At 33.9% G+C, this 23,619-nt stretch overlaps 1 non-coding gene across 1 annotated transcript; it reads left to right on the forward strand.

Annotated features, from left to right (window-relative positions):
• Nucleotides 1–292: 292 nt before the first annotated feature.
• Nucleotides 293–399, forward strand: LOC121215774 (small nucleolar RNA R71). The gene has a single exon (XR_005911749.1). It is a non-coding gene; the product is annotated as a small nucleolar RNA R71 (small nucleolar RNA).
• Nucleotides 400–23,619: the final 23,220 nt, after the last annotated feature.

Here is a 23,619-nt window from a genome sequence, read left to right on the forward strand (position 1 = left end):
TAAATCTTCTACCAGTACCAACTCTTCTGATAGGGTACTGATAATCATTATTTGCTATCCTTTCCAGAATTTCGATGTAATTTCATCAAGTCCCATTCATCTAGTAAATCTTCTACCAGTACCAACTCTTGTGATAGGGTACTGAGAATCATTATTTGCTATCCTTTCCAGAATTTCGTATGCTTCATTGTAGGATTTGTCAAGGAAAGTCCCATTAGCAGACGCATCCACCACCATTCGTGTATGAGCATGTAATCCATTGTAGAACATCTCTATTTGTGTCCAATGCTGAAAACCATGCATCAGGCATTTTCTAATTAATTCCTTGAACTGCTCCCATGCTTCGTATAATGTCTCATTTTCATATTGTCTAAACAATTTAATATCATTCCTTAACTTGGCATTCATGTTGGGAGGATTGTACCGAAGCAAAAATCTCTAACACAGTTCATTTCAATATGCCACCGTACTTGATGGTAATGTATTAAACCATTATTTGACACAATCTCGCAATGAATAAGGGAATAATTTTAATCTGAGGGCGTCTTCAGGAACACCTTACTGCTTGAATGAATCCCAGACTTTAAGGAAAAGTCTCAAGTGCAATCTGGGATTTTCATTTGGTAAACCACTAAACTTCCTTACTATCTGTAGCATCTGAAACATTACTGGTTTTAGTTCAAAGCGTTGAGCTCGAATATGTGGCCTAACAATTCCTGCACATAGATCACCCAAAGAAGGTACTACATGTTCTCTAATGGGTCTATCTCTGTCCTCTAAGATTCGAGAAATATCAACATTCCTTTCATTCTGGAGTACTTGATTATCTCTGATTAGATCATTTATAGTCCTCTCCATTTCTCTTAACGCTTTCCTTCTTTGCCTTAATGTCCTTTCAATCTCAGGATCAAAATAATATTTTGTATCGTATTGAATATTTCTTCTCATGGACTATTACAGAACCTAGGAAATCAAATAAAATACTAATAACAGAAAATAATAACAAATCAAAATTGTCACCAATGTTGTCGGTCCCTGACAATGGTGCCAAAATCTTGTTGCATCTAAATAACTAATCCAATTGTGCAAGTGTACACGTCATTCAAGTAATAAAGTGATAAGTAAGTATCGTCTCCACATGGATCAAAAATTGGTAGGAAATTGATTAAGTTATTGTAATCCTATTTACTATGCTAAATAACAGGAAAGACTTTTAAATTGAAGAAGAAACTGATATAATGAATTATGTAATTTAATGCTAAAAACAAAAAATCTATATGGCAAATAAAATGTAGGGCAAATTACAGAGAAAGGCAAAGGAAATTTTTGTTGTTGAATGAACAGGGCTGGAATTATTTAGTTGAAATGTTCATATCAAAATAATGTCATGGTAAAACATTTTCTAATCAACTACTCAGAGAATTACTATTATAACCTACCTCTTTCGATAGCTAGATTTAAGCTAGAAATCTGAGTTACTGTATGTCTACAGAACTCTGGATTAATAACTACAATGAACAATCTTCTCTTCATAATTCGCAACATCTATGTCTAGAGTGCTATGAGTATTCTATCAAATATTCTCTTGCATCATACGATCTTAGATCCAGTATATTTAACCTTTTTAGAAATAAAAATACATCTATGAACACAACATACAATCAACTATGTCTATAGCTTGCATGCATGTATTAAAAATTTGCATAAATTGATTGAAAAAGTGATATAGGCAAATTCAAACCATAAACATTAAATTCATAAACATCCACCCAAATAAATCCAACCCAGAAAAGATTTAGTTCATGAGTGGAAAAGTAAACACCGAATTTAAATCATTCATCAACATTTTAAAGAAGTTGAATCACAGAAATCAGGAAAACTAAAGGCAGAACTGCAGGATTTCTTGCCACACTCCAGCTTCTCTTCTATCTTCCAATTGTTTGTGAATTTAGGAGAGATGTCTCTTTCCCTTCTTTACGTCTCTATTCTGCTTTCTGTAGTTGCTAGCCTTCTTTCTCTGGAATTCTCCAATAGAGTGTATTCTTTGTGTAGAGAGAGGATTGATGTCACTAGTCTCTTTCTCACACAAATTCTCCTTCCTTTTCTTCTTCTCTCTCTTTCTTTTATTAGGTAGACCCATTCCATCTCAGCACACATTTTTCACTCCCTTTTTTAGGTTGGTTTTTCTTGTACACGTCCAGCTAGATGAGAGTGACGTGGATAGAGTGCCGAGTTATTTTCTAGGAATTTCCAAGGCAATTGGTAATCATTCTTGTCAATTTTCATCGCAATGTTTCACTTCCCTTATTTTCTCTTTTCATCTTCTTGCTCATCCTGTACCTGTATTCACACACAACCACACCTTTCCTCCCTAAGTGACAAAAATAATAGATAATGACTAATGTAGCTTAATCCAAACTTTGTTATATAATGTTCTAAAATTATCCTAAAAATGTAGAAGTATTCACTTAATTTCAAATAATTAATTCCATGTAGAGGCCTTAAATATAAATGTTTTCAATAGTTATCAATGGCCAAGAAAGTCTTTCGTATTTTTCGAACATACTTTTTGAACCATTCGTGTAAATCATTTAAAACTAGTGAAATCGAGAATTTTATAAATAAATTATTTCAATATTTTATGTATTTGTAAAAGTTGGACCGCTATTCAAATATTTCATAATTTCAATCATATTTCAAAATCATTCGTTTATGTAATCAAAACTAAACAACTTGACTATTTGTCACTATTAAGAAAACAATGTTAAATTCATAAAATCAAATGTTTTTAGAAATCTCATTTGTAAATATTATAAATTTTGAAACTAAGTCTAATTTTATTAAGAACTCATTTTTCAGTTTTGCAACGAAAAGAATGTTATATTGGCATATTTTCATTGTCGAAACGAAAACGAGTGGTTTTGTCAAGTTTAATAAAAACCAAGTTCCATGCATAATCTTAATCAAATACAAAGTTATGCTATTTTTAAAACTTAATGTCATGCAAGCAATTCATGCAAACCAAAATGAAAAATCCCCACAGTAAATTCCCATGCCACAATCCATACTCAAAGTTATTACAATCCCAAAATAACAAAAATATTAAGCTAAACTTTAATTACTTTAATTTAAAAAGAATTCTGAGAAACTCCTCCAAATGTTGTCAACGAATCCTAACCTCGGGGTTACTTGCAAAATAAGTAAACTAAAGGGGAGTGAGCTATAAAGCTTAGTACGAGTCTTAACTCAAGTAATATGTCAAAATTCAGTATACAAATCAAGTAACAATGATCGCATCTTTTTCATACAAATTAATCAATTTTCTTTATGCACATGATCATGCCAATGCGAATTTTATAAAATAGTTATGCAAATTTCTTTAAAACCATCCTACCTATCACTGCTACACTCCAAAATTGAGTTCCCTAGGACTCATCCATCCAAACACTCAAATTTATGAACAAGCCACCAGTAATGCAGACAAGCTGCTAGTAATGTGGTCAAGCCACTAGTAATGTATATAAACTGCAAGTAGTGCAAACAAGCTGCAAGTAATATGGAGAAGCCACCAGTGATGCAAATAAACTGCCAATACTTCCTCCTTACACATGTCCCAACCCCATGCATGTGATATGTGTAAGGCCCTAAAATTAGGTCTTATAACACACATAACCCGTATCTTTCGTCGAATTAGGGTTACAAAGAATTATCGTAAAAACATGACTTTAAAACACACATCTCATACATCAACATATCATAGCATAAATCATTCATTACATGCATACCATCCCTGAACCGAGCCCTCGAGGCCCTACAAATACAATAGAAATAATTTAGGACTAAATTGGAATTAATCAAAAATTTCATGAAAAAGTTAGAATTTTTGGACTGCAGGGGTCACACGGCTGTGTTGCCAGGCTGTGTGACTCACATGGCAGAGACACACCCCCATGTCTCAGGTCGTGTAACAATCGAAATAGGGACATACGGCTGTTTCCTAGTCTGTGTACCTTTTGAAGTTGGGTCACACGACCAAGCCCCACGCCCGTGTGCCAGGCCTTGTAACTCTCAAAATGGCCTCACACGCCCGTGTGTCAGGCCGTTTGGTAGGCCATGTAACAACCTGACTTGCAAACCTTAAAACCTACAGGGGACACATGATCGTGTTGCATAGTCGTGCGTCACACACTCTGAGTCACACGCCCGTATCTTAGTGCAACACCTCTTACCCGTATTCATCATCGAAACAAAGTAAAAAGTGTTATCAAACGATCTGAATTTTTTTTTTACAAAAATTTTGACATAATTTCTTTTCATAAACATTCAATTCCTCCTGCAAATTTTCAAAACACAATTTCAAGCCATTTCAATATTTCAACCAAATACAATTATATGATCAGACACAATTTATCCATCCACAACATTCTAAACTACTTTGTTAATAGTTTAAAGAAAACAATTTCCAAGTATTGGTTGCAAAATACCCAAAAGATGAGGATGATAGTGTGGATGATGTTCTAACCCCGTCAAATTTCCAAGTTGATTGATATCACTATAAAACAAGGGAAAATAAAGAGGAGTAATCATATGGCTTAGTAAGTATGTATGTAATTGATAAATAGATTTCTAGCATGATACCATATAAAATATATTTTTTATCACACATAAATCTATTGTTTATTCAAATTCCAGCAATTTGTTTTTCTGCGCCACAGTCACTAAATTATTTTTATCCAGAGCTATGAAACTCCAAATTAAGATATGTAAATTTTCCCTAGAACTATACTCATATACCTTCGTACCATAAAATTTTCATAATTTTTGGTTCAGCCAATTAGTACAGTTTATTCTCTAAATGTTCTCCTGTTTCACTGCTTGACACTTCCGACCTCTCTTCACTAAAAGTCAGTTATCTCTTAGTACAGAATTCAAATGATGTTCCCCCTTATTTTTTTTTGAAAATAGACTCAAAATATAAATTTAAGAATGTAAATTTAAAAACATAATTATTTTTTACAATTTTTAGTGATTTTCGAAATTCAGAACAGAGGATTTCCAAAATCATCCAGAACGTGTCTCACTAAAATTCCAATTATCTCAAAATATATAACTCCTTTGGCCATTATTTTTGTTTTATGTGAAATTAGACTCATTAAGCTTTAATTTCATGTCAATCACTAACTAAATTTCTATAATTTTTGGTGATTTTTCAAACTAACATCACTGTCACTGTCCAAATCTATTCTATTCCAACATCCCTCGTTCACATAGCACTTGAACCATTTATTTTATAACACAATACAAGACTTCATCACTTCAGTCACTCTTTTGCAACTTATCACATTCCAATCACATATTCATATCTCATTGAACATGTCGGTATAACAACAAATATTTGGGGTTTTTCACACAGTACTACCCATGTTAGTTTTATCATTTGTTACACGTAGTAGCCTTCACATAGTACTACACACGTGATGAAGTTTTACGATTCATGTAGTAGCCTTCACATAGTACTATACACATGATCAAATTTTATGGTTCACGTAGTAGCCTTCACATAGTACTACACATGTGACCAAAGCTTTTCGGTACACATAGTAGCCTTCACTTAGTACTACACATGTGTTCATCATTCATCGATACACATAGTAGCCTTCACACAGTACTACACACGTTACCAAAACTTCTATGTACACATAGTAGCCTTCACTTAGTACTACACATGTGACCATTATTTATCGATACACGTAGTAGCCTTCACAGAGTACTACACACGTGTTCATCAATACCTTATTCAAATCTTTACCATTCCGACAGTTCCACAAAGATTCTTACTTCCCAATAATTTACAATCTCTCCATAACACATTATAATATCAATCTTTCCACTCAACTCCATAACCAAATTAATAATTTGATTTGAATCACTTTAACTACTACTTGCAGTTGGTATATCCATAAACCAAGCTGATTTTAAACAAATCAACTATCAATTTCAAATTTCTAACTTTAATATAACTATTTCATATTCAACCCCTTTCGCATATATTGTCAAGAAATATAACAAAAATAATTATAATAATGTATTAATTACATACAACTTACCTCGATACAAAATGTAGAGATTTTGCAATTTAATCCCCAACCTTCTCTTTTCCTCGATTAAGATTGACTTCTCGTCTTTCTTGATCAATAACAGTAAATTGAGCTTGTTTAACATTCACATTTATTAAAACAGTCCTCGACTCAACCTTTTACAAAATTACGATTTTGTCCCCAAACTTTTGCATATTTACATTTTTGTCCCCAAACTCAAAAATTAAATTTCACTCCTTATTCTTATGTTTTACAACATGATGAACACTTTTTCCTTCTATGGCGACATCAAATTATCACTCTAACATACACTTATGAACATTAAATATTTTTACCGATTATGTCAATTTACCCGTTTTTACTTAAAATCGCTTAGAAAAAGTTGTTTAACATAATTTCTAGCTTCATATTCTACCATAAAATAGCAAAATAAACACATTTCACATATGACTATTTTTCCAAATATGACCACAAATCAAGTTACCAGGACTCTAAAAACGTAAAGAACATTAAAAACGGGGCTTGGAATCATTTACTATGGAGCTTGGAAGCTTGAAAACCCTAAATATGGCTTCCCCCTTGCTGATTTCGTTCACCATGGAGAAGATGAGCATATTTTGCCATCTTTTTCCCATTTAATTCTATTTATTTACCAAATGACTAAAATACCCTTAAAAAATCTATTTCACTAATTCTATGCCCATTTTTGTCCATCAATTAACTAACGATCTAATTGCCACATAAGGACCCCCAATTTAAAATTTCATAACAATTGGACACCTCTAACATGTAGAACTCAACTTTTTAACTTTTTAGAATTTAGTCCTTTTGACTAAATTGAGTGCCCAAACGTCAAAATTTTCGAACGAAATTTTACGAAATTTTTTCGTGAAATTGTAGACCATAAAAATATAATAATAATATTTTCTCTCGTCAGATTTGTGGTCCCAAAACCACTGTTCTGACTAGGCCCAGAATCGGGTTGTTACACTTAGGCCATGTGAACATGAAATAGGCTAGAATCAAGCCATTCCCATTACCAACCCAAATATATATGACTAAAAGCATTTTATGCACAACTTCAAAGCTTCAAAATCTTAGCAAAACATGCATAAAATAATCAATTCAAATGACCAAATCCATTCAACCAATATGCCATATAAGGCACCTCAAAAGCAAGCATACAAATTCATCTAAACATGTATACTTACCACATCTTTATCATACTCCTATAATTCAATACTACTTCTAAAACATAGCATTTAGTCACTCAAACATGCACCATAACTTAGCCATATTCACAAACATCAACATGGCGCCTAAAGTACCAAGATTACATCAACCAAAATGACATATACATGACAAACTCGTCAACTAACATTCAACTAAACATTAACCATATATCAACCTATACATGCCATTATAACATTTGCTAAAACATCAAAAAGTATCGATATAATTGTTGAAGAGTTTGATATATCTCTGACAAACTTCCAACCCACTAAGCTTCCTATAATCTTTAAAGTAAAGAAAAATAACTACGTAAGCAATGAATGTTTAGTAAGCACCTAGAAACTTTAAACATAATACTTCATTTCAATAATGGACTTTATAGGATAATTATAAACCTATATCAATGCCATATGATTTATAAAATTGCATAAACATCAACTCACAAATGAGTAAATCCCTCAACATCACGTATACTTTTCATTCATAACATAATAAGATTTTATAAATTGTATTTCTTAGTTATCAACCTTTTTTTAAGACGATGAACCATTCCATTTACTTACTTACGATTCCATTTACTTACTTTCCATTCCAATTACCTAGGATAAGGTTAAATAACATTATCAATTTACAAATTAGTGTGTTTATTCATGACATAGGTAAATTCACCTATAACATTAATATCCATCAATGGCAACATCCAAAATCTTTAACAGTTTCAAAAACAGAGATACGTGTTAGTTAGGCCTGGTTCCAATGATATCAAAAACATAAAAATTATAAAAAACATATTAAGAAATCATACCATTCAAGCATCAAACAGAAGACTGAATGCTTTGAAGGTTGTAACACAGTAGATTCAGTGGGTAAATTACAAAAATAAAGATGATGATACAATCTTTTAATGTTTTATTTTATTAATATATTTATTTTACTTATTAAGTTAAATTTATAACATAAAATTATAAAAATGCACTTATCCCACTGTCCATTACTTTCATTATGGACTAATTATAGCATAAAACCTCCCCTTTTACCTTTTTAAACAATTTAATTAGTACAATTCATTAACAATTAAGTTTTATATCTTTTACAATTTAATCCTTTTAATTAATTAATTACCAAATCACTAAAATTTTAGGACCAAACTTCGATACACAAAAATAATCACTCCGTAAATATTTAATAAAAATATTTACGGGCTCAGTTTATATAAACGAGATCCTAATATTTCATTTTCGAAAACCACTCGACTTTCAAAACAAACCACTTGCCTTTATCTATTAGTTCATAAACTAAAATTTTTCAATTCAAAATTTAATATAAAAATATATAATTGACTCGTATAAGTTAATTAATAATTATTATGGACTTGTTGGATTTGTGGTCCCGAAACCACTGTTTCCGACACTACTGAAAAATGGGCTGTTACAAGATGTCTAAGGGTAAATTATGATAAGAAATTATTCCAAGGGTCTAAATAGGTTTCTTGGGTGAAATTTTTACTTGTTAATCGACTTATTAAATAAAATTGGATAGAAAAATTAAAAGATGGTTTACAAGTATGGACTTTTTGACATTTTGACATGACTTTCAACTAAGTACTTAAAATTTCATAATGGGCTTTTGGACATCCAAATGGGTCGATTTTCAAGAACTTGGACTTCTAATTTGTTTGCTCCCAAAATTAGCTTGTTTAAGCTCATCATGTAATCCATCGTGCATTGACTTCAGGGTTTAGTTTCTGAGACCAAGAATTCTAAGATTTAAAATATTGATTTTCTTTATTCTTGAAATCACACAAAATCGTATAATTAGACCAATATTCGGTTTCTTGATTATTTTGAAAATAAGAAAGTGAATTTTGATTTTCTTTTCCCTCGTATGCGTGTCTAGGGCCTTTGTAACAATGTCTTGTATGGTCTCATTAAATCTTGCTTTGATTTGTTTGGCATTTGACCTCGTATTGGGCCTTGAGGTAGTGTAAGCCATCACATCCATGGATCTGAGATTTGACCCTGGGACTTGCATCAACATTTCATGGTCAGTTGTTTACCTTTTCAGAGAGCACCTACAACGAGAGAATTAGTCATCGCTACTAGCGATAGATACCCTAGTTTTTTTTTAAAAAAAAAGAACAAACACTTTTAATGATTGGGTGACCTCTTCAGATAGTACTTGCGATGAGTGTATAAATTACTACTGACAGGGTTGATATTTTGGTTTTAACCAAAAGACAAACACCTATTAACAAAGTACTCGCGACAAGAGGATAAGTCACTGCTATCAAGCAAAATACAAACACTTTTAATAGTCACGTTGTAGCGCCCCAAAATTCAAGTCTTTAATTTACAAATCAGTCTGTTTCTTCATGACATAGGTAAATTCATCCATAACACTAATATCCATGAATGGAAGAATCCAAAATCTTTAACAGTTTCAAAAACAGAGATACGGGTCAGTTAGGCTGGGTTCCAACGATATCAAAAACATAAAAATTATAAAAAAAAACATATTAAGAAATCATACCATTCAAGCATCAAAGAGAAGACTGAATGCTTTGAAGGTTGTAACACTGTAGATTCAGTGGGTGAAATACAAAAATAAAGATGATGATAAAATATTTTAATGTTTTATTTCATTAATATATTTATTTTACTTATTAAGTTAAATTTATAACATAAAATTATAAAAATTCACTTATCCCACCGTCCATTACTTTCATTATGGACTAATTACAACATAAAACCTCCCCTTTTACCTTTTTAAACAATTTAATTAGTACAATTCATTAACAATTAAGTTTTATATCTTTTACAATTTAGACCTTTTAATTAATTAATTATCAAATCACTAAAATTTTCGAATCAAACTTTGATACACAAAAATAATCACTCCGTAAATATTTAATAAAAATATTTACGGGCTCAGTTTATAGAAACGAGATCCGGATATTTCATTTTCGAAAACCACTCGACTTTCAAAACAAACCATTTGCCTTTATCTATTTGTTCATAAACTAAAATTTTTCAATTCAAAATTTAATATAAAACTATATAATTGACTCGTATAAATTAATTAATAATTATTATGGACTTGTTGGACTTGTGGTCCCAAAACCACTGTTTCCGACACTACTGAAAAATGGGCTGTTACAAGATGTCTAAGGGTATATTATGATAAGAATTTAGTCCAAGGGTTTAAATAGGTTTCTTGGGCCGAATTTCTAGTTGTTAATCCACTTATTAAATAAAATTGGATAGAAAAATTAAAAGAAGGTTTACAAGTATGGCCTTTTTGACATTTTGACATGACTTTCAACTAAGTACTTAAAATTTCATAATAGGCTTTTGGACATCCAAATGGGTCGATTTTCAAGAACTTGGACTTCTAATTTGTTTGCACCCAAAATTAGCTTGTTTAAGCTCATCATGTAACCATCGTGCATTGGCTTCAGGGTTCAGTTTCTGAGACCAAGAATTCTAAGATTTAAAATATTGATTTTCTTTATTCTTGAAATCACACAAAATCGCGTAATTAGACCAAGATTCGGTTTCTTAATTTTTTGAAAATAAGAAAGGGAATCTTGATTTTCTTTTCCCTCGTATGTGTGTCTAGGGTCTTTGTAACAATGTCTTGTATGGTCTCATTAAATCTTGATTTGATTTGTTTGGCATTTGACCTCGTTATTGCGCCTTGAGGTATTGTAAGCCCATCACATCCATGGATCAGAGATTTGACCCTAGGACTCGCATCAGCATTTCATGCTCAGTTGTTTACCTTTTCAAAGAGCACTTACAGCGAGAGAATTAGTCATCGCTACTAGCGTTAGATACCCTACTTTTAAAAAAAAGAAGAAACACTTTTAACGAATGGGTGACCTTTTCAGATAGTACTTGCGATGAGCGGAGAAATTGCTACTGCCGGGGTTGATACCTTGGTTTTAACCAAAAGACAAACACCTATTAATAGAATACTCGCAATAAGAGGATAAGTCACTGCAATAAACCAAAGTACAAACACTTTTAATAGTCACGTTGTAATGCCCCAAAATTCAAGTCTTTAATTTTTGCGTGATTTGTCACTGATTGCTTGCTTGCTTTAATGGCTAAGTGATTTGGGTGTGTTTGGGAGTGTTTGAGAAGCCTGCGTTCAAGTCTTGGCTTTTGGAAAATTTTTAGTTTTTCCCTTAAATGAATTTGGATGCTGGTTTATAAGCTTTATAAATATTAGTCTTGGTTTTATGTCACAGAAAGAGCCTGTGGTCTAGTGGCAAGGTGGTGTGTTGTGTACTGTGAGGTCTAAGGTTCAAGTCCTAGGTTGTGCAATGGGGTATTTATTTTTCTGCTTGAGCCATGTAAGTGGTAGAGTTCGAGTGAAATACTACTGAAGGAAGTTTGAACTAGTCATAGGGGGAGTTGAGGAGAAATTGATGGAGTGATAAGGGGGAGGGATTTGATGAGAAAATCGAAGAGTTGTTGAGATGTGAGAGTTGTGTCGAAACGGTACTCTGGCACCCTAGGAAATTAGGCTAAGGGGGATTACTAGTGCCGAGTTGGTCATTCTGTGGCTTTTGGTATTGAAGTGCATTTCCTCTTTCTTAGTTGGAAGTTTTGGCCAATTTCAGTTTACATTTTTGCGATTGGTGCTTACTTTGCCAAGTTTCAAGTTCGTTTCTGTTTCTCTTCTCTCTTCACTTTTTGCTTTTGGCCAAATCTCTCTTCCCTTTTTCTTCTTGTTCGCTAAACTTTTTCTCCTCTTTTCTCTTCTCTACCGAAAGCTCCCTTCCTCTTCCCCTCTTCACTTTGTCGATTTCTTCCTTATTCTTCTTTTCCAAACCCCAATCGTTATTCTTTCTTCCTTAGGCCGAATTCCACATCTCTCTTCCCCCACCTCTTCTTTTCTTTTCCTTCTCATCTTTTCGGTTTCTCCCCTAGTCAACTCTTTCCTTTTTATTTACTCTAATTGTCGAATCCTTTCATCCCCTAGGGCCGATCGTAGGTCTTATGTTTGGTAGTCGTTCTCTCGCGCGTTATTGGTAAGTATAATAGAATGGTGTTTTCCTAATCGTTTAACTTAAGTGCTTACCTTTTTCAGTTGGTGCCTAGGAACCTCTCAAAGGGTCGAAGGTTGATGAATACTCTGGTTAAGCGAACCGTTCCTTTTCACTCGATCAAGTTGGGGTAAGTGAGCAGTCATAACAACTTAGGATCAATTGATGGTATAACTGCGTAGATGTTTAAATAAGATTCTTGGTCAAATTTAGGTTTTGGGTGCTCGTGGATTGTGGTGCGTTTTCACAAATCCGGTGTGTAAATCACTTATTACAACTGTAGATCAGCGAAAAGTTGAAAAGTTGATAACACGGCGATTGAGTCCATACGAGCATGCGATCGCTCAAGCGGTAAGCCTAACATGTGAGTTATAGGCTACTGACTGAAAACCCTCGAAAGGTAAAATGACTGAAATACCCTCGAAGGGTAAAATGACCGAACTACCCTCAAAGGTAAAATGACCAAAATACCCCCGAAGGGTAAAATGAGTGAAATACGGTCGAAGGGTAATATGATCGAAATACCCTCGAAGGGTAAAATGACTAAAATACCCTCAAAGCATAAAATGACTAAAATACCCCTGAAGGGTAAAATGACCAAAATACCCCTAAAGGGTAAAATAATCGAAATACCCTCGATGGATAAAATGATCGAAATACCCCCATAGGGTAAAATATCTGTTATATCCAAATGAGTTGAAATGAGTGTATGATCGATTTGTTCTATGATTTATAACATAACATATTACATGGGGTTAGGATTCTGATATAGGGTAAGTATACTATACTGGTGGCTTTGCCATATATACTGTTACTGGCAGCTTTGCTGTATCATTATTACTGGCAGCTTTGCTGCAATATTGGTGTGTTGGCTAGGCTGGGATGGGTTGCATTACTGTATTGTAATGATTACTATAATGGGTGAAGGCCCACACTGTTATTGTAATGGGCTAAGGCCCACACTATATTGCTACTGAATAGGGCTCAGGCCCAGACTGTTACTGCATGTTGTATGCTGACTGTTTGGTAGAGGATTACACACTGAGTTTCGTAAACTCACTTTCTCCTTTTAACTGTGCAGGTAATCCTCAGCCATAAGTGATTCAGTGTTGCACGGGACTCGGAGGTGGCCACACAATCAATGCTGTAACCATTAGCCTTTATTTTTATTTTAATTAATAAGTTGGGTTTTGATTTTTTAATAAGGCCTTTAATTTGGTTTAAATTTTAACTGGGATTTTACTTTATATTTTAAACTACTAGTTAGGTGAAAACAAGTTTTTAAAATAATTGATGTTTTCAAAGACATGAACTTTAAGTGTTAGAATTTCAAATGCTTCCGCGTTTTAAATCAACTAAATACAACATTTGCAGTTAACAAGGTAAACATTTGGTTAATTGTTCAGTTGAACATTAATAAAGAGGTTTAAGAACTTAAGAAACAAGTTTTATCAACAAGTCCAAAATTGAGAGACACTTCTATGTGACACACTAGATTCGGCCATAACGTCCAGGACAGGTTTGGGGTGATACATTTAGTGATATCAGAGCGAGGTTGCAAAACGCAGCTGTGGAATAAGTTTTTAAAAATTTCTAAATTTTTGGAAAATTGTTTTGAATTACTTTTGAAGGTTACAAGTGTTGTACACTGAGTCTCCAACGCTGAATCAGTAAGTTTCTAGATACAGTAGACTGCTTAAACTAAAATATATTGAGAGGTTGCTATAGATAGTAGGACTGAACTGAAACTTTGAAATTAGGGAAATTTGAGACTGTAGGAAAACAAAAACTGTAGGTCGACACTTGAGGTACGAAAACAAACTCTGATTATTGCTTCTCATAAGACATCTGTTAATAATTACTGGAACTACTAACTAATGCATAAAACTTCGTAAACAGATTATTCGTTATTCGATATGAGCACTAAGGGTACTCGTAGAAGGGGTACACGTGGCTACGATAGAGGCCAAGGAAGTGCTAAGGCTGAGTCTTTGGCATCGGGCCACATGCCTAATGTTGGGGCTAAGGAGGCACCAGCTTCATCAATGACTGAGACAGGATCTTACGTTCGAGCGGCTGGGGATGACGCACTATCCTAAGCTATGCTCCGCATACTGGAAAGGGTCGTAGGGACTAGTACAGGTGCTATGGGTCGTGGTTCGATTTCAGAATGACTTTTATCGAATGGAGCAGAAAATTTTAGGGGTATTTCTGGAGTAGCCCCTAATGTGGCTGAATACTGGTTGGAAGCCATGAAAAGAATAATGGATGACCTCGACTGCACTACTGAGCAGAAGCAAAAAGGTGTAGTGTCTTTACTGCGAGATGAAGCCTATCAGTGGTTGCTTACTGTGAGAGAAGGTACACAGGCCGATCGGTTAACGTGGGATTTCTTTAAGTCAGCTTTTTAAGGAAAGTATGTGGGGCAAGTTATGTATACGCCCGAAGAAAGAAATTTCTGAGTTTGGTCCAGGGGAATAAAATTGTGGCTAAATATGAGGCAGAGTTCCTGCGACTGAGTGACTATGCACGTGGAATAGTGGTAACTAAGTATGAGCACTGTGTGCATTTTGAGGACAGTCTCCGGGATGAGTTACGAGTCCTGATTGCTTCGCAGAGGGAGTGAGATTTTGCTGCCCTTGTTGAACAGGCGAAAATTGTCGAGGATGTGAAGCGCTCTGAGTGCCAGAATCGTGAGAAAGATAGTGGTAGGTTTAGGAGGGATTTAGAGCCCAAGTTCTTCTGGAAGGCCTAAACAGAAGACCAGGTTTGATGGGTCAGTCTGAGCTGGGGTTATTGTTGCTAGACTACAGCCTTGTGCTGACTATGGGAGACATCATCTGGGTGAATGTTGGAAGAAGATTGGGGCATGTTTCAGATGTGGGTCTAAGGAGCATAAAGTTAAGGATTGTCCTCAGAGGCCTACTCAAATGATTTATTTGATCAGTATCCTTTGTCGAGAATAAATGATTTATTTGATAAGTTGCAAGGAGCTTCAATTTTCTCCAAGATGGATATTTGTTCTGGGTACCATCAGTTGAAAGTTAAGGAGGTTTATGTGTATAAAACTGCGTTTAGGACTCGTTATGGTCATTATGAGTTCCTAGTGATGTCGTTTGGGGTGGCAAATGCACCAGTTGCTTTCATAGACCTAATGAACCGAGTATTCTAACCCTACTTGGATCGGTTCATGGTGGTGTTCATAGATGATATCTTGGTGTATTTGAGAATTGAGGATGAGCATGATGCACATCTCTGAATTGTTCTGCAGGTTTTAACGGAGAAACAACTATATGCTAAGTTCACCAAGAGTGAGTTTTGGCTGCAAAAAGTGACATTTCTGGCTCATGTTGTGTCTGCCGAGGGGATTAGGGTTGATCCTTGAAAAATTGAAGTCGTACTGGATTGGAAACCACCTAAGACTGTATAGGAGATTCGAAGCTTTCTGGGTCTTGCGGGGTATTATAAACGTTCTGTTAAGGGGTTTTCTTTAATTGCTACACTGCTGACTAAGTTATTGCGTAAAGGGGTACCGTTTAACTGGACTAATAAGCAGCAAGAAATTTTTGACAAATTGAAGAAAGTTCTAACTGAGGCCCCTGTTTTAATACAACCAGAGTCTGGGAAGGAATTCACTGTTTATAGTGATGCATCACACGTTGATTTGGGTTGTGTGCTGATGCAGGAGGGTAAGGTGGTTTCCTATGCATCTCATCAGCTTAAGCCTCACGAGGCGAATTACCCTATGCATGACTTGGAGTTAGCGCAGTGGTATTCGCACTAAAAATTTGGAGGCACTATCTCTACAGTGAGATGTCTATTATCTACACAGATCACAAGAGTCTTAAGTAACTCCTCACTCAGAAAGAGTTGAACCTTAGGTAGAGAAGATGGATAAAGCTGCTTAAGGATTATGATTGCTCGATTGAATACCATCCTGGTAAGGCTAATGTGGTAGCTGACGCATTGAGTCGTAGGGTTGTATCTAAATTGAGAGCGATGTTCGCTCATCTCAGCCTGTTTGATGATGGCAGTTTGTTGGCTGAGTTACAAGCTAGACCGACGTGGACTGAATAGATTAAGGTAAACATTTGTTGGATGAGTGACTGGTTTTTCGTTTCCGTCAGGTTGAGAATGGGGAAACTTCAGATTTTGGGTTGAATAGTGAAGGAGTACTGTGTTTTCGTGGGAGAGTGTGTGTATCGAGGAATAACGATTTGAGGCAGTCTATACTGCGAGAGGCACATAGTAGTCCTTATGCTATGCATCTAGGCGGGAATAAAATGTATCGAGATCTTCGTGAGTTATACTGGTGGCCAGGATTGAAACGTAAAGTAACTAATTTTGTGGGAAAGTGTTTAACTTGTCAACAAGTGAAGGCTGAACATCAATTACCTTCAGGGTTGCTTCAGCCGGTTAAAATTCCACTTTGGAAGTAGGAGAGAGTAACCATGGATTTTGTGAGTGAGCTGCCCTTAACACCTACCAAGAAGGATTCGGTATGGGTTATTGTTGATCGATTGACTAAATTTGCCAATTTCATACCAGTCTATACTATTTACTCCTTGCAGAAGTTGGCTAAGCTCTATGTAACTGAGATTGTAAAACTACATATGGTATCAGTTTCTATAGTAACAGATAGAGATCTTTGCTTCACGTCTCGGTTTTGGAAGAAGTTACACGAGGCTTTGGGTACAAGACTGGACTTTAGTACTGCGTTTCATCCCCAGACAGACGGTCAGTCTGAGAGGGTGATTGAAATACTGGAGGACATATTAAGGTGTTGTGTAGTTGATTTTTGAGGCAGTTGGGAAGACTATTTGCCGCTACCAGAGTTTGCATATAATAATAGTTATCAGTCCAGTATTCGAATGGCACTATACGAGGCGTTATATGGTCGTACGTGTCGTACTCTTACCTGTTGGACTGAGCAAGATGAGCGGCGAGTTCTAGGGCTAGAGTTAGTTTCTGAAGCATCTGATAGGCAGAAGTCCTACGCTGATCTTAAACGTCGAGAGATTGAATATTCTGTAGGAGACTTCGTATTTCTCAAGGTCTGTCTATGGAAAAAGATACTGAGGTTTGGACAGAAGGGTAAGCTTAGCCCTAAGTTCATTGGACCTTACCGTATACTAAAGAGTGTGGGACCGGTTGCTTATTAACCTTGAGTTGCCTCCAGAATTAGATCGGATTCACGATGTGTTCCACGTCTCCATGCTAAGGCTTTATCGCTCTAATCCCACGCACATAGTACTAGTTGAGGAAATCGAAGGCTAAATGATCGAAATATCCACGAAGGATAAAATAACTGAAATACCCTTGAAGGGTAAAATGATCGAAATACCCCCGAAGGGTAAAATGACCGAAATACCCCCAAAAGGTAAAATGACTAAAATACCCTCGAAGGGTAAAATGACCAAAATACCTTCGATGGGTAAAATGACCGAAATACATTTGAAGGGTAAAATGACCGAAATACCCTCGAATGGTAAAATGACCGAAATACCCTCGAATGGTAAAATGACTGAAATACCCCCGAAGGGTAAAATGACCACAATACCCCCGAAGGGTAAAATGACTGAAATACCCTCGAAGGGTAAAATAACTAGAATACCCTTGAATGGTATAATAACCGAAATACCTCCGAAGGGTAAAATGATTGAAATACCCCCGAAGGGTAAAATGACCGAAATACCGCCATAGGGTAAAATGACTGTTATACCCCTAAAAGTTGAAATGAGTGTATGACCGATTTGTTCTATGATATATATATATATACGACTGTTATTGAGTATGACATACTGCATACACGTATGATTTATGACATAACATAATGCATGGGGATAAGATTCTAATATAGGGGAAGTATACTATACTAGTGGCTTTGCCACATATACTGTTACTGGCAACTTTGCTGTGTTATTATTACTGGCAGCTTTGCCGCATCATTATCACTGGCAGCTTTGCTGCGATATTGGTGTGTTGGCTAGGTGGGTCAATTTTATCCCCCACATGGTATGTTGGTGGTATGAAGTGGTGTGTTGGCTGGACTGGGATGGGTTGCATTACTGAATTGTACTAATTATTGTAATGGGCTAAGGCCCACACTGTACTACTACTGAATAGGGCTCAGGTCCAGACTGTTACTACATGTTGTGTACTGACTGTTTGGTAAAGGATTACACACTAAGTTTCGTAAACTCACCCTCTCCTTTTAACTGTGCAGGGAATCCTCAGCCATAAGCGATTCGGTGTTGCGAAGGACTCGGAGGTGGCCACACAATCAATTTTGTTCCCATTAGCCTTTATTTTTATTTTAATTAATAAGTTGTGTTTTGATTTTGTAATGAGGCCTTTAATTCGGTTTAAATTTTAATTGGGCTTTTACTTTATATTTTAAACTGCTAGTTAGGTGAAAATGAGTTTTCAAAATAATTATTGTTTTCTAAGACACGAACTTAAAGTGTTAGAGTTTCAAAGGCTTTTGCATTTATATCAACTTAATACAACATTTGTAGTTAACAAGGCAAACATTTGGTTAATTGTTCAGTTGAACATTAATAAAGAGGTTTCCAAACTTAAGAAACAAGTTTTATCAACAAGTCCAAATATTGAGAGACACTTCAATGTGACACACTAGATTCGGCCATAACGTCCAGGCCAGGTTTGGGGTGTTACACACGTGATGAAAATAATCCCAAAATGTTAGTGATTAAATTGTAAGTGACGAAAAGAAAAACTTATTTATTATTCAATTACTACTAATGAAATTTACTAAAAAATATGTTTTTTTTAATATAAAACAATAAAAAGTCAGCCCTGCCTAATTTTATCTAAGTTTAACATACCTATTTTATCATGTTATTTGATGCATTAAGTATATTTTACTTCTATTAACTTATGAAATATTTATTGTAATCCAATTTATCTCTAGGTTTGATATATATAAAAAATAACTTGTAAAATAGTTCAATAATCTATTGAACATTCAATCGAAAGCAACACCCAATTGAGTCCTTAATTTAATATAAGCAATTAATGAGGCCCTCAAAACCAACTTTTGTGTAAGCCCCTCGCGTCTATTAACATCACCACATGGCACGTTAGGGTTGTCCCATATGATAAATTCTACTAATTTTCATTTAAAATGTTTAAAAAACATAAAATAAATCTTAAAAATTCTAAAATTATATATAAAAAAAATTTAGGATTTTGATTTTTTTAAAAAAAAATAGAATTTTCAAAAATTATAGAATTTTTAAAAAACTTGCAAAAAAGTAATACAAATTATTTAAAACAATAAAAAAATATTAAAAATTTTAGAATTGTAAAAAATTGCACTTGATTTTTTATCAATTATTAAATTATATTAAAATTTATATAATTTTTTTGCACTTTTTATAAGTTTTTTTTGTAAATTTTAAAAATTTTATGCAATTTTTATTTGGCCCTCCAATTTTACAAAAAAAAATTTAGCATTCAATTTAAATTTTCACACTTTTTAGCCCTTAAACTTGCGTTTATTTGTCAAAATACTCCAAAATGGATGAAAATGCTAATGGTTTTTAACTTTTTTGACGTGTGGCATACACATGAATTGCCACGTGAATGGTAGCATTTAACTAAATTTTTAAAATTTAAAAGATTAAAAAAATTATATATTTTTAAAAAATTAAAAATCATTAAAATTATTTAAAAACTATAAAAAGTAAAAATATATTTTTTAATATTTCAAAAAATTAATTAAATGTTAAATTTTCTATCCATTTTTCGGTGATTTGAGAAAAATTACAAGTTCAAGAGCTAAAAGAGGCGAAAAACTAAATGGAAGGTTAAAGTGATTTCTATTATAAAGTTAGAGGGTCAAAAAATTCATTATGCCTTTTTGAAAATTCTAAACATTTTAGAATATTTAAAAATTCTAGTTTTTTAAAAAAATTTCTACTATTTACTTTAATTTTTAATAATTTTATTTTTATAAATTTTAAAAATCTAATTTTTAATTATTTTTTTGAAATTCCTATTTTTTAATTTTAGATTTTTTAATTTTTTTAAATATTTTAAGGGAAATTATAAAATCTCGCCATGTAGCATAACCTTGACGTTCCACACGGCGAAGTTAACGGATGTTAGGGTTTTACACAGAAATTGATTTTTTGAGGGTTTAATTAATTGCTTATATTCGATTAAGGACTCAATTGTATTTTTTTTTATTGAGGGCTGCAATGGTTATCGAATTATTTTACAAGGGAATTTTGCTATATTAAGCCTTTTTTCTATAAACTTTTATATTTTGGGATAAATTATATTAGAATGATCATAAAAAAACTAATCAATAAAATAGTGACACCTCATTAATTTCTAGATATATAAAATTATTACTCTACATGTAATGCCCTCAACTCGTCCTCAATTGTCGGGTCCGGACCTGGGGTATTACCTCACCTTTCACTTAGCAAAATTTTAAAACAATTGGCAGATGCTCCTTACTTAAAACATATTTCTTATCATTTTATTTAATGACTTAATATCAAAGAAACAAAGAAAGGTATTTAAAAATAAAGTAATACAACAGACTTGTTACAACTTATTACAACACAAAAGTTTGCAAAAAAAGAGAGTCGTAATCCTACAATACGACACTTTTTTGAATAGTCCTTTGTATTCATAATAACCCGGTTCGCCATTTCCTTGGTATAATCCTAGCATCATTCTTCCTGGTGCATTCTCTCTTACCAAAAAACTTGAGACATAAACATAACACTCGTAAGTTGCACGAACTTTCTGACACATCGCAGATGAGCTTTAAAGTTTTGGCCTTGCAATGAAGGGTTAGCTACTGTTTCAACAAACTAGGTGTTTACCAAGGTTTAGGTGAGCTGGGGGTTCACCAAAAGAGTATCAGTAAGGGTGTTCACCAGTAGTAGTGTACGCCAAAAGATGTGGTAAGGAGTTCGCCAGTTTCTCTACGAGGAAGGTTCCCCAAGCCATTTGGCAAGCTAGGGTTCGCCAGTGTATTTGGTGAGCTGGTGTTTGCCAGTCTGTTTGATGAACTAGGTTTCTCAAATCAAAGATACACACAGACTCAAATTCGAAAATAGAGATATAGTGAATCTAGGAATACTTCATGTGCAAGTAATGTATTTACTAAGTCAAGTAGGGTATCCAAAGATTATCAAGACTTTTAGGTCTATAAATACGACCCTTAATTCTATGAATTCTTCACTGAATATTCTATTGTCAAAGTCTTTATTCTAAGTTCAGTTCGTAGTTATCAGGGTAAGCCTTTATCTGGATGGGTGTGATTGTCCAGGTTTGCATTACAGGTATTATGTATATCTTGTTTTGCTTAAGTAATATGTGCATATGTTTGTTGCGAATCAGCTGGATCATCTACCAACAAGGATAAAAGAAAAGATAAACTTGTTTTGAGTTTCTCCGTTTTACGATGAGTGGGCTTGAATTATTTGGAGTATGTTAACTGTCATGTTGTTCAGTTTATACAGATATGTTTTTTTTTTAAATTATGTTTTGGAAACAAGTTTCAAACGTAAGCTTTTTGGAAAGATATGTTTTAAAACTACAAACCTCTGCTTTCAAATACGGTTTGAGAATATGATTTTGAAAGCATAGTTTTGTGTGAGCTCCTATGCGGCTAAGGTTTTAAAGAATGTTTCTAGAAATGGTTTTACAACTGTGTATCGGTGAAGCTCCCCACATGAGCTTAAGTGACAAGCTGTGTATCAATGAAACTCCCTGCGTGAGCTTAAGTGACAAGTTGTGTATTAGCAATGCTCCCCATGTGAGTTTAAGGGTCTGTTTGTTTAGGGTAAAAATTTTCCCGGATAACATTTTCCAGATTTTTCAGTGTTTGTTTGCTGGAAAATGAATTCCTATAGGAAAACATTCTCCAAAACATTAGTAAATCATTTCACAATTTCTGGAAAATGTCTTATCGATTTCTAACATGTAAGACATTTTCCATTCTCTTCTCTTCACTCTCATCGCAGTGGTTCTCCCTTCCTCTCTGTCGGCACTCCCGTTGGTCTGGGTTTTGCTCATTTTTCTGATTTATTGATTTGTTGATTTATGGGTGAGTCAAGATCCATTGGTCTCTTCTTTCTTCTTCTAATTTTCTCCACTTGTTTTGGGGATCAAACTTTGGATAAAATCACTGAGTTACCCGGACAGCCAAAGAATGTTGGATTCAAGCAATATTCAGGATACGTGTAACACCCCTAACCCGTATCCATCGCTGGAAAAGGGTTCCGAGGCTTTACCAAACAAATCACAACTTCTGAAAAATTATACATGTACACATGTTTGATTCTCTTGAATAAATCAACTTTAAATAATACAATTAAATAATCACTTACAATTTTTTTTAACATATAACTAATATATAAGTAGCCACTTAAATCATAAGCACCAAAATCAAATATATCCCATAAGCATGTGCGCACAACTAAGATAATAAAATTATCTCATTCTATTAATCCATGCATGAATGATATAAATCTAATAATTCAATGCACCTATCATTTGACCATACCATATTCGACATATCTAGCTTGTTCAACTTATGATCATCTTGATTTATAAACCTAAAGGACTAACCAATTTAGCATACCAAAATATGCATATCTTACCTTTTTGTAAAACATCCATTCGGTTAACAAAAATCAAACCAAGGGATTCATTTAAAAAGAAAATCAATTCAAACAATGACAACCCAAATTTTACCTAATTCACATATAACTCTTTTATTTTCTTAATGCATGAATTACTATATTTCTCAAAAGTATACCATTATGCGCACAAGCCAACTTTGCACGCAAACAATTATGCATATTTGAACCAAAACCCTATTCATTTGGTGCTTTACCAAATTCTTAGCCAAAGATAAACATGCATATAATTCTATATAAAGTCAATTCGTATATTCTGCAAAAATTACATATCATATTAAAAACATCAAAACTATGTGTTCGAGCAAATAACTTAGCAACCATTTGGCTAATACATTGAAATTTTCCAAACGAATTAAACATGCTAATATCTCATAATTTGCAATATATCAAACGTCATATTAAGACTAATCCCAAATTTTTCTCTTCGGCTAAGCACAAACAATTTTAAAAAATCTAAATGAATATGTTTCATCTAATAATGCAATGCTTAATCGAACCATCAATATAATTTTAGAACATGTTACTTACTCATAAAATAAGTCAT

This window comes from Gossypium hirsutum, chromosome D03 (assembly GCF_007990345.1).
Source record: "Gossypium hirsutum isolate 1008001.06 chromosome D03, Gossypium_hirsutum_v2.1, whole genome shotgun sequence".
In the NCBI taxonomy this organism is placed as follows: domain Eukaryota; kingdom Viridiplantae; phylum Streptophyta; class Magnoliopsida; order Malvales; family Malvaceae; genus Gossypium; species Gossypium hirsutum.